A 17,444-nucleotide genomic window follows, 5' to 3' on the forward strand; every position below is an offset into this window, starting at 1 on the left:
ACTCATCTCCAGTAGACAGATATTTTATTATGCTTTCGCCTTATAGCTAACAAATATGTGAACATACTTATTAGGAAAATTTTTGACATTTCCATTTCTCCAATTATGGCCACTCTTCCACTCCATTGTCAAATGTCTTAGTAACAGGACAATTTTCCACATTTCTGGGTTATGTTCTGAATGGTTCAGTGAAGCACTTGATCCAGTTTTTGCATGGGAAGATATGATGGAAAGATGCACTGAAGCAGAAACTAAGATAAAATGAAGATTATTTCTTCCCTGGTCAACTGGAACTGATAAGCTTTTTAGGGATTTTAGTCCCATAGACTATTGGATCTCCAGAGATTTCCTATTTACCCTTAATCAAACAGTCATGAATACCTCATTCTGTGGTAAGAATAATACCTTACAATGAAACTTAATTCAGAATTATTGCTGTCCTTACAAATTCAGATATATTTCTGATAGACTTCGACTTCGCGTTGAAAATGGGAAAACAAGCCTATAACAAATTTTACTGTTGGAGACCAATTGATAGTCTACATTTAAAAGTCTTCATTTAAAAAAAACACAGTTTTCACAATGTTCAAGTCTAACGTTCTCAATGTGATGTTCCCTTGATGGGCCCATTCAATTGAATGACAACCTCTTACTTAATGTCAGCGTGACCAAGGAGCTGAATATTGACTTCAGGAAAAGAAAACCAAAAGTCCATGAGCCAGTCCTCATCAGAGTATCAGAGGTGGAGACAATCAACAATTTTAAATCCCTCAGTGTTATTATTCTGGAGGACCTGCCCTGGGCCCAGCACGTAAGTATAATTACGAAGAAAGCGCGTCTACCTCCTAAGGAATTTGCAAAGATTTGGCATGACATCTAATATTTTGACAAACTTCTATGGTTGTGTGGTGGAGAGTATATTGATTGGCTGTATCACAGCCTGGTATAGAACACCACCGCACTTGAATGGAAATCCAACAAAATTAGTGGGTAAGCCCAGACCATCATGGGTAAAGCCCTTCACACCATGAGCTGTCACAGGAAAGCAGCATCCATCATCAGGGACCTGCACCACTCAGGGTATACTCTCTTCTCATATGCTGCCATCGGGAAGCAGGTACGGGATCCTCAGAACTCACACCACCAGGTTCAGGAATAGTTATTAGCCCTCAACCATCAGGTTCTTGAACCAAAGAAAATAACTTCACCCAACTTCACTTGCCCATCATTGAAATGTTTTCACAACCTATGGACTCACATTCAAGAACTCTTCATCTCATGTTCTCAATACTTGTTGCTTATTTATTATTATTATTTACTTATTTGCACAATTGTGTCTTTTGTGCACTGGTTGAACACCCAAGTCACTGCAGTCTTTCAATGATTTTATGAGGATTATTACTCTATTTTGGATTCATTGAGTGTGTATGCCTGCAAGAAAATGGATCTCAGGATTATATATGGTGACATACCGTATATATAATTTGATAATAAATTTACATTGAAATTTGAACTTTGATATGCTAAATGTTGGGGTTTCACAAATAATTGCCAGGATATGGGCTATAGATTACAATGGGAGGCAGGAAACAGAGTGGTTAGTGGGATGCTATTACCGCTCAGGGCGTGAGAGTTTGGAATTCAATGTTGATGTCCCCTGTAAGGAGTCTGGACGTCCTTTCCCTGGAATGCATGGGTTTTCTTCGGGAACTCTGGTTTCCGATTAGTAGGTTAATTTGGTCATTATAAATTGTCCATAATTAGGCTAAGGTTAAATCAGGAGTTGGTGTGCAGTATGGCTCAAAGAGCAGGGAGGCCTATTCCACTCTGTATCTCTAAATAAATACAAGTAAAAAAATTAATAAATAGGGAAATGTTCTGATAGTCATGCTGGATTTCAATATGCAGGTAGATTGGAAAAATCAGTTTGGTGCTGGATCCCAAGAGAGGAAACTTTTTAGAACAGCTTGTAGATAACACCAAAAGGGGAAAGACAATTCTGGACTGTGTGTTGTGTAAAGAACCAGATCTGATTAGGGAGCTTAAGGTAAAAGAGCCTTAGGAGACAGTGATCATAATATGATAGAATTCACCCTGCAGTTTGAGAGGGAGAAAATAAAATCAGATGTATCAGTATTACCGTGGAGTAGAGAGAATTATAGTGGCATGAGAGAGAAGCTGGCCAATGTTAATTGGAAAGAGGAACTAGCAGGAATGACAGCAGAAAAGCAAAGGCTGGAGGTTCTGAGGGCAATTTGGTAGATTTACCTCATAAATGAAAAGGTATTCTAAAGGGAGGATGAGGCAACTATGGTTAACCAGGGTAATCAAAGAGAGCATAAAAAGAAAAGAGAGAGCATATAATATAGGAAAAATTAGGTGAAAGTTAGAGGATTGGGAAGCTTTTAAAAATCAACAGAAGGCAACTTAAAAAATCCATAAAGAGAAAAGATGAAATTTGAAGGTAAACTAGTCAATAGTATAAAAGAGGATACCAAAAATTTTTTCTGATATATAAAGAGTAAAAGAGAGGCAAGAGGGAAACTTAGAAACATAGAAAACTTACAGCACAATACAGGCCCTTTGGCCCACAATGCTGTGTTGAACATGTACTTACTCTAGGAATTACCTAGGGTTACCCATAGACCTCTATTTTTCTAAGCTCCATGTACCTATCCAAGAGTCTCTTAAAAGACCCTATTGTATCCGTTGGTAATCAAACTGTTATAAAACGATGTTGGAGAGGTAGTAATGGGGGACAAAGATTGGCAGATGAACTGAACAAGTATTTTGCATCAGTCTTCACCGTGGAAGACACCAGCAGTATGCCAGAGGTTTGAGGGTGCCAAGTAGCAGAAGTGAGTGCAGTTGCTATTACCAGGGAGAAAGTGCTTTGGAAGCTAAAAGGCCTGAAGGTAGATAAGTCACCTGGATGGATGACATCCCAAAGTTCTGAAATAGTTAGCTGAAGAGATTATGGAGGCATTATTAATGTTCTTTCAAGAATTTCTAGATTCTGGAATGGTTCCAGAGAACTAGAAAATTGCAAGTGTTGCCCTACTGTTTATGAAGTGAGGAAGGCAGAAGAAAGGAAGCTATAGGCCAGTTAACCCGACTTCAGTGATTGGGAAGATGTTGGCGTCTATTATTAAGGACGAGGTTTTGGGGTATTTGGAGGCACATCATAAAATAAGCCTAAGTCAGCATGGTTTCCTTAAAGAGGAATCTTGCCTGACAAATCTGTTAGAATTCTTTGAGGAAATAACAAGCAGGATAGACCCTGAGCTACCTGCCAGCCTAGTCATCATATGGGAGCCCAAGCACAGGAGGATGAACCCTGGACGCCCTCCCAAGACTATGGTCAACACGCGCCTAGAAGACAGCAGCATGGCTAATGTAGATGAACTGAACACACTGATGAGGGAGAGGGAGAAGTGGAGAATCTGTCATCGTGCCCTACGCCGGCCCCCTAGGCCTGAGTCGGCATAGTAGTAGTATAGACAAAGGAGAGTCGGTGGATGTTGTATACTTTGATTTTGAGAAATCTTTTTACAAAGTGCCACAGATGAGGCTGCTTTACAGTTTAAGAGCCCATGGTATTATAGAAAAGATACCAGCATGAAAAGAAGATTGGCAAGTCCCTTTGCACCTCTGATTTTTGAATTTTCTCTCCATTTAAAAAAAAGTCCATGCTTTTGTTCTTTGTACTAAATGCATGACTGTACATTTCCTTATGCCATGTTCTATCTGCCACTTCTTTGCCCATTCTCCCAATCTGCCTAACTCCTTCTGCAGACTCCCTGCTTCCTCAGCATTATCTGCCCCTCCATCTCTCTTCACATCATCCACCAAAATGACCTCAAAGATGATGACCCTTAATTACATCATCCAAATCATTAACATAAAAAGTGCAAAAGAAGCGGTCCTAATACCAACCACTGCAGAACAACACTAGTCATCAGCAGCAAACCGGAAATGGCCCCCCTTTACTCCCACTCTTTGCCTCCTGCCAGTCAACCAGTACTTGTACAGGATTCTCTACAGGTTAACTTGCAGGTTGAGTTGGGGGTAAGGAAGGCAAATAAAATGTTAGCATTCATTTAGAGAGGACTAGAATTTAAGGGCAAGGATGTAATGCTGAGGCAGTTGGTCAGACCTCAGTGGAGTATTGTGAGAAGTTTTGGGCCCCATATCTAAGAAAAGATGTGCTGATATTGGAGAGGCTCAAGAGGAAGTTCACAAGAAGGATTCTGGGAATGAGAAGGCTAGTATGAGAAGTGTTTGATAGCTCTGGGCCTGTGCTTTCTGGAGTTTAGAAGAAAGAAACCTATCGAATATTGAAAGACCCAGATAGAATAGCAGATGGGGCTCGTCAGGTGTGGTTGGCCGCTCATCTAGGGGAAGGAGAACACTGATCTCAAATGTTGCTGCCTCATGGCTATACACACTTATGGGGGAGGCTTCAGGAGTAAACCCCCCAGGAAAAATATGGAGCTGGATTAGAAAAATCTAAGGCAGTCTTACATTGAGTTCAGAATTGTCTGGCAACTCCTGCGATGCTTCTGGTGCCAAACTGTATCGGTCTCTGCCATCACCTTTGGATTCATCAGCTGTGTGGAGACGGGGAGCCTGCTGCACAGGCAAGAGCTTGCTCTCCCTGGGTTGCGTACTGGCTTATGTTTTGACTTCGACAGCCAGAATGCAACATCCATGGTCAACCCCTACCAACAGGTCCATCAGGATAGAGCTGTTGTGGAGAAGATGTTTCTTATAAAGTGTGAGTCTAGGACCGAAGGATGCAGCCTCAGAATAGACAGACATCCATTTAGAACAGAGATGAGGAGGAATTTCTTCAGCCAGAGGGTGCTGAATTTATGGAATTCATTGCCAAGGACAGCTGTATATTTAAAGTGAACGTTGATAGGTTCTTGATTAGTTAGGGTGTCAAAGGTTACTTTATACTTTATACTTTATTGTCACTAAACAGTTGATACTAGAATGTACAATCATCACAGCGATATTTGATTCTGCGCTTCCTGCTCCCTGGATTACAAATCGATAATAAATATTAAAATTTTAAATTATAAATCATAAATAAAAAATAGAAAAATGGAAAGTAAGGCAGTGCAAAAAAAACCCAAGAGGCAGGTCTGGATATTTGGAGGGTACGGCCCAGATCCGGGTCAGAATCTGTTCAGCAGTCTTACCACAGTTGGAAACAAGCTGTTCCCAAATCTGGCTGTACGAGTCTTCAAGCTCCTGAACCTTCTCCTGGAGGGAAGAGGGACGAAAAATGTGATGGCTGGGTGGGTCGTGTCCTTGATTATCCTGGCAGCACTGCTCCGACAGCGTGCGATGTAAAGTGAGTCCAAGGACGGAAGATTGGTTTGTGTGATGTGCTGCACCGTGTTTATGATCTTCTGCAGCTTCTTCCGGTCTTGGACAGGACAACTTCCATACCAGGTTGTGATGCACCCTAGAAGAATGCTTTCTTTCTAGATTGCATCACGGAGAGAAGGCAAGAGAATTGGGTTGAAAGGGGTAATAAATCAGCAATGTTGGAATGTCGGAGCAGACTTGACGGGCTGAATGGCTTAATTTGCTCCTAGGTCTGATGGTCTTATAACATTACTTCCCAAATAGACAATGTTATATACACAGACAAGCCTTCAGTTATTATTGTGGACTTAGTAGCATGGTGCTAGTTTCGGCACTAAAATTTTTTCATGATTTTTAAAAATATATTAGAGTAAAATTACCTGTAGAGCCATGGCTTGACAGTGCTCACTGTCAGAATAGCACTGATGAAATCCTTCAATTCACTTGGAAGGTGAAAATTTCTACTGACAAAATTTGTTCAGACATACTGCTTTGAGAGGATCACATACTTTTTAAGGTTTATAAGGAAATGAGTCTTGGAGTAATCTGATTATTTAATATATGTTGCATTCTCAAGACAGAAACACAAGTTCAGCTTTAAGGGCAAACAACAGGAATTCTGCGGATGCTGGAAATTCAAGCAACACACATCAACAGCTTTGATGTGTGTTGCTTCAGTTTTAAGGAATGATTTACGATGGATGCAACAAAGAATATTCTAGAAGGATTTGATATTCACCAGCAATGGCTAGAAGAAATTCAAAAAGTATTTCTTTATACTGTACATTACAACTGAACTGACACTATCAGACGGGTGAGGCACCTCCTTTCACAAGTTTCCTTTGCAGACTCATGCTAATCCCCTAACTGGCTTAACGCTCGAGCTGAAACAATAGCTAAAACTTTTCCAGCTGTTGCGAATTTAGCTTCCGCAGCAGTGAATGCAGTTTCAGGGTGGATTGGCTCTACTTTAAATTGTTTTAAAGATTAATTTTTGCAGCTTTCTAATGGACAATTCTATTTGAATGAGGCCTCCATCGGTCAGGGTTGACAATGGCTGTTGCATCCTCACTATCTAGGCACACAAGCCTGAGCAGTACGATATGGAGAGCAAGCTCCTCCTCTCCACACATCTTATGAACCCAAAGGAACGGCAGAGACTGATATAGTTAGGTACCAGCAGCATCACAGGAGTTGCCAGTCAGTGTTGAACTCAACGTAGGACTGCCTTAGGGACTCCAGCTCCAGCCTTTTCCCTTGGGGTTTACTCCCAAAGCCTTCTCCATGAGTGGGTATAGCCACAAGGCAATGGAGGTTTGAGATCAGAGTTTACCTTCTCCAAGGTGACCTGCCAACCACGGCTGACAAGCCCCATCTGTCCAAAGCGACTGGTTCTAAGGCATCAGTAACCCACCTTTGCCCCCTCTCCTCTCAGTAAAAATGGTTCTGCCAGGGTTAATAGCTAAGCCACATGTGAAGTCCAGGAGTTGGACTTGGTTGTCAGAGGCTACTTGAGGCACACACCATTGGGAGCATTTAACAGGTAGGCCCCATTGCCACCTCAGGCTATAACAACCTTAAGGAACCACAATTCCGCTAGCCATTAGAATTTTTAGTGTTATTATACTCCCTCTGCTGAAAGGCTGAAGCATGCAAAGACTGAAGTTTGGTGACTTCTTCCTTTTCTGTATGGCTACACTCCTAAGACTCAGTTAAGTGCTGTACCTGACCTGCACTGCTATGTGCAATGTTGCTTCAGCTTTTTGTGAGTGGAATAAGAATATCTTCTTGCATCAGGAGGACAAATATTCAAGAGCTCATAATTCATGAATACCTAAACTTTAAAAATGTAGTAGCTATATGCATGCAGCAACATGAAAAGTAACAGTGTTATTTAAATTTTCAAAGTCAAGGACAGAAGCTATTCTTTTGAAATAAAATGTATAAATTATCAAGAAGTTAGTTTTAAATGGTACAAATACTTTGAAGTGCAAGACAAATAAGACCATTAGACATAGGAGCAGAATTAGGCCATTCAGCCCATCAAGTCTGCTCCACCATTCCATTATGGCTGATCCTGAATCCCACTCAACACCATACACCTGCCTTCTCACCATGTTCTTTGATGCCCTGATCAATCAGGAAATGATCTACTTATGCCTTAAATATACCCAGGGACTTGACCTCCACTGCTGTCTGTGGCAGAGCATTCCACAGGTTCACCAAAGAAATTCCTCTTTAACGCTGTCCTAAAAGGTTGCCCTTTTTGAGGTTGTGTCCTCTAGCTCTAAATACCACCACCATAGGAAACAACCTCTCCACATCCATCCTATCTGGTCCTATCAAAATTCTGCGGGTTTCAATGAGACCCCCATATATTTTTCTAAATTCCAGAGAGTACAGGTCTAAAGCTGCCAAATGCTCCTCATATGTTAATCCCTTCATTCCCGGAATCATCTGTGTGAACCTCCGCTGGACTCTCTACAATAACAACACATCCTTTCAGAGATATGCGGCCCAAAACGGTTGACAGTACTCCAAGTGTGGCCTGACTAGTGTCTTATAAAGGCTCAGTATTTTCTCCTTGCTTTTCTATGTTATTCCCCTTGAAATAAATGCAAACATTGCATTTGTCTTTTTTACCCCAGACTCAACCTGTAAATTAACCTTCTGGGAGTCTTGCACAAGGACTCCGAAGTCCCTCTGCACCTCTGATGTTTGAACCTTCTCCCCACTTAGATAATAGCCTACACTATTGTTCCTTTTACCACAAAGCATTATCATGCATTTCCCAACACTGTATTCCACCTGTCATTTTTTTGCCCATTCTTCCAATTTGTCTAAGTCCTGCTGCAAATAGATTGCTTCCTCAGCACAACCTACCCCTCCACCTATCTTTGTATCATCTACGAATTTTGCCACAAAGCCATCAATTCCATTATCTAAATCATTGACAAACAATAAGAAAAGTAGCGGTTCCAATAATGACCCCTGAGGAACAGCACTGGTCACTGGCAGCCAACCAGTAAAAGGCTCCTTTTATTCCCACTTGCGGCCTCCTACATTTTTCTTATGGTCAATCACAGTACATATAAAGAACCACAATAGAATCAATGGAAAACCACACGCAAGATGGACAAACAACCAATATGCAAAAGATAGCAAACTGTACAATACAAAAAGAAAAAGAATAATAATAATAAATAAATAAGCAGTAAACACTGAGAAGATGAGATGAAGAGTCCTTGAAAGTGAGTCCATAGGTTGTGGGAACAGTACAGTGTAGGGATGAGTAAAATTGAGTGAAGACATCTCCTCTAACTTAAGGGCACCTTTTGGGAAATTGTTTTTTGTGGCAGCAGTACAGTGCAGACAAAATTACTGCAAGTTACAGTAAAAAATAAATATTACTGGATGCCAACTACTTGAGTGCTATCCTTTGAAGATATCCTCAATGATGTAACATATGCCTTAAGGCTGATTTATATTTGTGCATAAGGGCTATGCCGTAGCCTATGCCGTTGTGAGCATATATACTTGTGCATTGGTGTGTTTGCGTCGCTCTGCAATTCACCGCCAAAACGCTAGTTGGTGGTGGGGTTTCTATGCCACTGTGTTGAGTTTCTTCCTGTACTTCAAACAATGACGATTGAAACTGAGCGCATCATGTTGCAGTTGGAGCTACTAAGCGTTGAACAAGAGTTTCTTCTGTCTCATTTCTGAAGTGGCAGAGAAGAAGAAGCAACCAGAAATGTGTAGGAGGAAATGCGATGCTACCCACCAGACCAATCACAGTTGTTGTGGTCTGCGTCGCCGCGACACGTAGTTACATTTTGGGAGAGGTGCGCGTTAGGCTACGGCGTAGGGTTCGGCGTAGAGTATAGCGTAGGGTACGCAGCTACACCGTACCTACGGCGTACATTTAACACAGAAGTATAAATTGGGCTTTAGAATCTATAATGCAGAAGAAGCTAATTGCTCAATCATGGGTGGATAAGCTGATGCATTTTGTAATGAATTGAACACTAAGACTGACATTCACTTAGGAAAAAGAAACAGTCTTTATAAAAGTTTTACAAGAAAATCACTTTTTTTCATTTATTAATTTATTATGCCTAATTAATTTGAGAAGTATATTATATTTTATTTGAATTGTTTTGGGTTCTTTTTGGGTTCCTTTTCAATTCGCTTGCTGCTCCTTCACGATATGTCTTGTTCAGCTGAGATCAGTGCAAGTCTTCCTTAAAGTGCAAGTGAAGAGTTAGACATGAAGCAAAACCTCAACGTGCCTTGCACCATTTATAATGAGTGACTTGGTCAGACCTCAGAACTCCTTTTCTGAGTTTCGTTTTGTAATTAAGCAGATCGCTGCACGTTGTAAGTCCCTTAACTCTGATAATGTTTCTGTGAGAAAGAACCCAGGTCTGTGTCATTTCCCTCTAAAAAGGGGTGGGGGATGTTGAGTCGAATGACAAATGACAGAGCAGCTGATCAACTCCTGAGTGACAGCTGTAAAGTGCCAACCAAAACAAAGGAAATCCAACATCTTAAAAGGGAAATGTTTCAGATAAATATTTTGTTACAATGAAAAACAAAATGGAACTGAATTAACAATGGAGTAAGAAAGAAGATAAACGTTACAAAGAGTAAAGAGAAATAGTTTATCTACCATTATGAGTGGGGAAAAAATGTAATGAAAAACACAACAAAGAAGAGTAATTGGGCATGCATTGGGAGGTGAGGTGGAGGCTGGTTGTGAAATCTGGGACATCGCTCTCCAACACATTGGTTAGACATGTCTGATACAATGATTAATGTGTATGTCATGTGTGCTTAACATGTCCCTCCAACAGCAGTCAAATTCAGATTCCTGCTTATATCGCTCAGAGGAAAAGCACATTTTCCTAAAGTAGTCATTCCAAAAAAGAGAAATAACAATATATCAAAAAAATGTCTGAATTACAAAGAAAAATATGTCCTAATCTTTCTTTATGGATTTCCAGCATTTTGGTTTCAAGGTATATTTTTATCATTTCTATTTTTTCTTTTTAATCTGAGCCAAATGGTAGAATTAATAAAATTGCCTTTGTGCCCTTTAAAAATGGTCTTTTGATCTGCATTTTCAAACCAACAAACTCACTCCTTCTTTATGCTGGATATGCTTTTATTTGTGATTATTAAAAATACCGGTACCTTTTGGAGTCACAAATGTTATAGGTGAGAATCAGATTGCAAGCATAAACTAAAACGTGGCTCAAAACCCAGAATTCACTCCTCGAAGATAAAGAGAAAAATGCAGGGTGTTGTATACTGCCAATTTTTTGTGAGGCTGAAGAGTTAATAGTTGAAAATCATTGAGAGATGGAAGCAAGAAAGAAAAGCGGGGGAAGAGGAGGTGGGAGGGGGAAATAGATCTTTTATTTTGAAAGACGATTAACTGCTCTGCTTTAACACTTAAAGAGAAATGAGGAGCTCAATGCTTTGTTTATGGGGAAAATTTTGAAAAGCATTGAATTGAAAAAAAAACTGCTTTTGAATAATTTATGTTGAAGTAAGATTTAAGCATTAAAGCTACAGTCTTTGCTGTGAATAGTGAGGGCAATGCACGCTATTGAAAGTAGCAATTCCGCAAGCTTTTTCCCCTCCGTATTTGACTATGATTGACTAGCCAGTGACAAGAGTTCGGGCCCATTTGGTAGTTTTGTTGTGAATATGGCTTCATGTTAATAGCTTTCATTCACCTGATCTGCAGGAATCAGCTCTCTTGAAAGCTGCCACTGTTAATAAAGAGGTCGGATTTTAAAAAAAAACAGAGCGAGCGATAGCCACAATGGAATAAAGACAGTGTCTATCATGTGCAATTAAAAGAAAAAGGTGGTGGAATTTTGCAACATTTAAAATTATAGTGCTGTGAAGGCACTATTTACTGCACTAGTTCTTTCAGTTGTTCCATGATTTTAGGCCCCAACTCAAAATTCATGAATTCAAGATCTACGAGAATACCAGTTACAATTTTGACAATATCTGTCCTACAGATCATATACAACTTTACCTGGGTCAAAGATAATAGGGGATATATTGTATAAACAGCATCGTAGTCTTACTGGAGAAAGCAACATGCAACCCATGAAGTACAGATGTGCGTGTACTAACGTAGGTACACACAAGTAAACTCTTACTTAATGCTGAATCATTTTTTGCAGCCACTTCACATTTTTTCTTGCCTCAGATCCCAGCTGGATTGGGATTACTGGGATTGATCTTTAACCAAGAGCAACTGTTAACCAGCTATGGCGCTAAGATCACAGTAGCAGAGAAAATACAACTGATTATGAATTTCATTAACAGGAATTCCCCAGGATTATGCATTTTTCCTTTGTTTTGGTCCTAGTAAGCTTTGGCATTGCTATGTTGAAAACGAAAATGAAGGGAAATGAGTGAAAATTCCAATACTTAGCCAGCGATCAAGGTGAAATTTTTAAAACATGTTAACCCAAATGATTTCTAGTCATCTCAGCAACTCAAATTATATCCAATGCCTGTTGAGAGGATTTTTATTCCTGATCCAGTATTATAACATAGAACATGCAAAGGAATGGCCCTTTGGCTCATAATTTAGTGCTGAACTAACTAAATCAGTAAAGGAATGCTTCAGTTTCCTCCCACTGTCCAAAGCCATACTAGTTAGTAGGTTAGTTGGAGACTGTAAATAGTCCCATGATTAAGCTAGGTTGCTGGTGGTGCTGCTCGAATGGTCACAAGAGTGTATCTCTAAATAATAAATAAATAGCACTTGGGAGTTATAATCAGCGTTCAGTTAGGAGTTATGAACTTTATTATTTCTCGTATAGGTTAAAACACTTGCATGCTTCAATTCTTTTTCACTTCAGTTTTAATTGCAATTTATTGCCTTGTTTAGGACCATTACAAATTTGACTAAAACTGTTCATTTTCTGAATTTTCTTCTTTTTCTCTTAAACATCTTGTTTTCTCTATTCAGTCTTTCATTATATTTTATTTTATTTTAATGGTATTTTGTTTCCAATGCATCCCCAACTGGCTATATCTTCAACCAGATCCACAAGCGCCGTAGCACAACTTCGTTGCTCGTTCATAGTTTTAATTGTAATATTTGTTTTGTCTTTAACTGATCTTCCAATCTGTGTGTTGTTCCTGTTTTTTTTAAAATTGCATACAATCCTGAGAGCAAATCAAAAAACTCAGGAGCAACGTTTTTCATTTGGATTGGTGTACTACTCCATAGCCTTCCAACTGAATCAGCTGAGTTGAGAATAAAATGTCTCATTATGTGGAGCAAATTGAATTGGACAGTTTCAGAACTCATTGATTAGATTATATATAATCATACTGGTGACATGCATTGATTAGAGTTATCCTGTGAAAGGATTCTGCACAGAATAATTACAAATCTGCAAACTGCACAGAATAAGTGGCAGATTGCAAATCAAAAGGCAGGTTAAGTGCTTCCTTAAAGAAGTGCTTCATAAAACAATTTATGTTATTTCCACGAATAACATAACATTGTTTTATATGCACACTTCATCCTACCTCTGGCTGCAGCACCACTTATAATATCAGCTTACTGCTCATAAGCCATTCTAAGCCTTTCTGGAGAGAGAGTTTATCTCTAAGAAAACTCCATTAATTTGTGTTAAGGATAGAATGTATTAATCTGTTCAATGATTGATTCACTAGCAAAAGGGGATTTGATATGCCATAAGTATTCATAGGTATCATGTTCGGCACAACTTTGTGGGCCGAAGGGCCTGTATTGTACTGTAGGTTTTCTATGATTCTACGTATTAATAACTACATCATCCATAGCAGGCTTGGATCCTCCTTAGAATTGCCAATATCCTTTGAACCTAGTGAAACTCAAGGAGTTTTACCTCTGAGTTTAAGTAAGTTCCTCATCTTGGAAGGTACTTTTGGTGCAGGTTTTACCCCATTTGTCTGGTAACTGGCAAGGCAAAAAGTAGTGGGAGTTTTTGCAGTGATGGCAGAGTTGATTTAGTTTCTTTCTGCATTCTGGTTGATAGACTAATTGACTACTGTAAATCACCTTTAATGTAGGCAGTTTATAGGAGACTCAGATAAGCATATGCAAGAGAATAGGCTACCAAAAAATAATTAGGAGAATGGGATTGATGGATTGCTCTGAAATGAAACTGATTCCAATGCCCAAATATGTCAAAATGAAGTATGAGAAGACAGGACTAAGACAATTCCATGAAATCTTGCAGCAAGTTGAGGCTTCATTTAAGGCCAATGCAGGCTACTCTCTTTATGCTGCAACATCTCAGTGGATACAAGAAAAGCTGATATTAGGCAGCTATGGGTACTAATGAAGTAGGATCAACTTTACAGTTTCTATGACTGTCTCTGGACACACAAAAATAATGGAAGTATAAAAGACAATATTCAAGTGGCTCGGAGTCTCATTGCTTATAGACATTGTGTCTAAGTCCAGCTTTCTATGAATATGATAAACAATTCAGGTTTAGCCAAATATTCAATAACTGTATATTGGAAAAATCAATTAAGAAGCAAGCTTTAAAAAAAATGAGACCCAAAGTAAATTGGGGGACTGCTTTGTCAAGCACCTCAGCTCCAACAATGGAATTTCTATTTTAATTTCCAACCCCATTCCCATCCTGACATGATATTCCATGGTCTCCTCTTCTACTACAATGAGACCACTCTCAGGGTGGAGGAGCAACAGCTCATATTCTGTCTAAATAGCTCCAACCTGATGATATGAGCGTCGATTTCTCCTTCCAGTACCTTTTTCCTTTTTTTCTTTGGCCCTCCCCCTTCCCTCTTTTTCTATTCCCCACTCTACCTCTTCTCCTTACCCGCGTATCACCTCCTCATGGTGCCCCTCCTTCTTCCCTTTCTCCTATGGTCTATTTTCCTCTTCTATCAGATTCCTTCTTCCCCAGTCCTTTACCTTTCTCAACAACCTGGCTTCAACTATTACCTTTTAACTTGTCCTTCTTCTTCCTTCCCAATTTTTTTATTCTAGCATCTTCTTCCTTCCTGTCCAGACCTGATGAAGGGTTTCAGCCTGAAATGTCGACTGTTTATCCCTTTTCATAGATGCTGTCTGACCTGCTTAGTTCCTTTAGCATTTTATAAGTGTTGTTCTGAAAAAGATGAACATCTAGTTTTACAACAGTTACATATACTGTATATATATTTCAATATATATGTGTGGCATGTGGCCAAGTGGTTAAGGCGTTCGTCTAGTGATCATGAAGGTCACTAGTTCGAGCCTTGGCTGAGGCAGCGTGTTGTGTCCTTGAGCAAGGCACTTAACCACACATTGCTCTGCGACAACACCGGTGCCAAGCTGTATGGGTCCCAATGCCCTTCCCTTGGACAACATCGGTGGCGTGGAGAGGGGAGATTTGCAGCATGGGCAACTGCCGGTCTTCCATACAACCTTGCCCAGGCCTGCGCCCTGGAAACCTTCCAAGGCGCAAATCCATGGTCTCACAAGACTAACGGATGCCTATATAAAAAAAATATATATTTCAAATAATGTGCTATATTTACAATTGATTTGTAAAATTTTAAATACTGAAACTTAGATTAGCTAAAAGGCCTTTGGACACATCAAGTCAGCTGTGAAATGACGATCAGATGACTAAGGAAGCTTTGTGACCGGTTATCAGACCTATCTATACTATCCTTTGGCCTTAACAGCCACATACTTACAGATACTGATCAGGACAGTGAATGGTCTCGGCCTGAAACTTCGACTGTTTTCACTCTTCCTGGTCTGGTCTGCTGAGGTCTTCCAGCATTTTGTGTATGTTGTTTGGATTTCCAGCATCTACAGATTTTCTCTTGTTTGTGGCTGGATTAAATGGTCTCTGCTGTCATTTGTTGTTGCTGTTGGTTGTAAACATTAAGTTTGGATGAGTACATTGAGTGAAAAGTAAAATCTTGAAAGTTACTCTTCTAATTTTTGAAAACTGAGGAAAATGTCAAATTTGATAAAGTAGCAGGATTGGATGTAGACTTCACAGATTATCACTGATATGAGACTAATCTCAAGGAAAGCATTAGCTACGGAAGGGGACATTAGGATTAACTTTCCATTAAGGTTATTAAGATCCTTTAGCATAAATCATGATTAATGCTCAAGTATATTGCATAAATGGAGGAATATTGAGGTGAAGAATGAAGTAGATCGATGGAATCAGATTGAGGAAAAAAATACAAATATATGACAAAAATTGATTCCGAACTGAGAAAAGAGAAACAATGGAAGTGTAGTGAAGGAAGAGAGAAAGAGATGAAAGGGAATAAATGTGCTATGAATGCAGACTATGTCCAATTTGTTCCATTATACTTGTTTTTGCAATATTCTGCTAAATTAGGTGACGAATTACAGCTATATTTCAAAGGACAGTAGACTCTGAGAAATGTGTTTCAGCCTTAGAAGTAATCATGCAAAATTCCAGAATATTAATCTACACATGTAACTCTTACCAGATGCATTCTACAGATGGAATCTAGAGCACAGAAATCATCATATTTCAGCAAATCAATGTTAGTCCTTATTTTTGTAATTTATAATCCTTTTCCAAATAATGAAGGAGCTAATGTTTTCTGTTCAAAAAACCACAGGCATAATTTTAAAAAGTAGTAGGAGAGGCAAGTTAACTATAGCAGTTGAGGGGTGGAGCACAATGCACAAAAACCATACAGTAGATGATGTCTGCACAGTAGTCGATACACACAGATACACATCTCCTTTGCCTTCACTACACTCTAAAGAGACCACAAGTCCTAAATGCACATTTTCTTCAAATTCCACAAAGTGCTTTTTCTCACTCTGGTCAAGTCTGCAACATTAGGCGGGAGGAGAAGATGGCGGCGCGACACAGCACGTGCAGCCGTTCCGAATTATATCGATTATGTGTAACTAGGGGGCTGTGCACAATCCGGATTTGATGGAGACAGCCGTGAGAGGCACGGAGGAACACCTGAAGTAACTTCTGAAATGCCTGCTTCGCTGCCGCTGCTACTGCGCGATCGAGAATCTCTGGAAACGAAGGCCCCAAATCCTCGGCTTTGCCTATTGCCTGTTGCCGGGGCCGGAGTTGAAGCACTCGGCAGAGATGGTGCTAGGTGCTCGGAGTCGGAGAGCTGGTCGGAGGCTCGGAGTTTTCGGACGGACTGTGGTTGGATGCTTTCAGGATGCTGCATCGGCAAGTTGGCGGCGCTGGAGGTTTACCGTCTGCGTGAGATGATGGGACTTTCAAGAGACTTTGAGACTTTTACCGTGCCCATGGTCTGTTCTTATCAAGTTATGGTGTTGCTTTGCACTGTTGTAACTATATGTTATAATTATGTGGTTTTTGTCAGTTTTTAAGTTGGTTTGTCATGTGTTTCCGTGATATCATTCTGGAAAAACATTGTATCATTTCTTAATGCATACATTACTAAATGACAATAAAAGGGGACTGCGTGTCCTCATAATCTAATTTAAAGGTATTCTAATTTGTAGATGCCATAATTGCCTCACATTTCATTTGTAGCCATGTTAGTCACAGAATTATACAGCACTGAGCAGGGTCTTTGGCCCAATGAGGCTAGGCTGACCATCAAGAACCTGTTTACACTAATCCCATTTTATTCTACCTGTATTCCCATCAACACCATACTCACAAGGCCCAATTTACAGTGGTCTATTAACGTGCCAACCCATGTCTTCGGTTTGTGGGTAGAAACTAGAGCATTTGGAAGAAATCCAGGGGTTCATGGGGAGAAAGTGCAAACTCAACCCCAGTAGCCAGGATTGAACACAAGTAACCAGTTGAACTCAAAGCACTCCATAAAGTAATGGAGCCATAGTACATAACCTGTGTACAACCCATGGAACAGTTCCCATGACCAACAAGCTACCGATGAGACAGCAGCTTAGTTTGTTGTGTCTCTGTGCTGGATGTAGATGGGTAAAAATAGTATCATTGGTGTCTTCATAACCTAAGTGCCTTTCACATTGGAACAACCCAAAACCACCTTTAAAG

This window comes from Mobula hypostoma, chromosome 6 (genome assembly GCF_963921235.1).
Source record: "Mobula hypostoma chromosome 6, sMobHyp1.1, whole genome shotgun sequence".
Taxonomy (NCBI): domain Eukaryota; kingdom Metazoa; phylum Chordata; class Chondrichthyes; order Myliobatiformes; family Myliobatidae; genus Mobula; species Mobula hypostoma.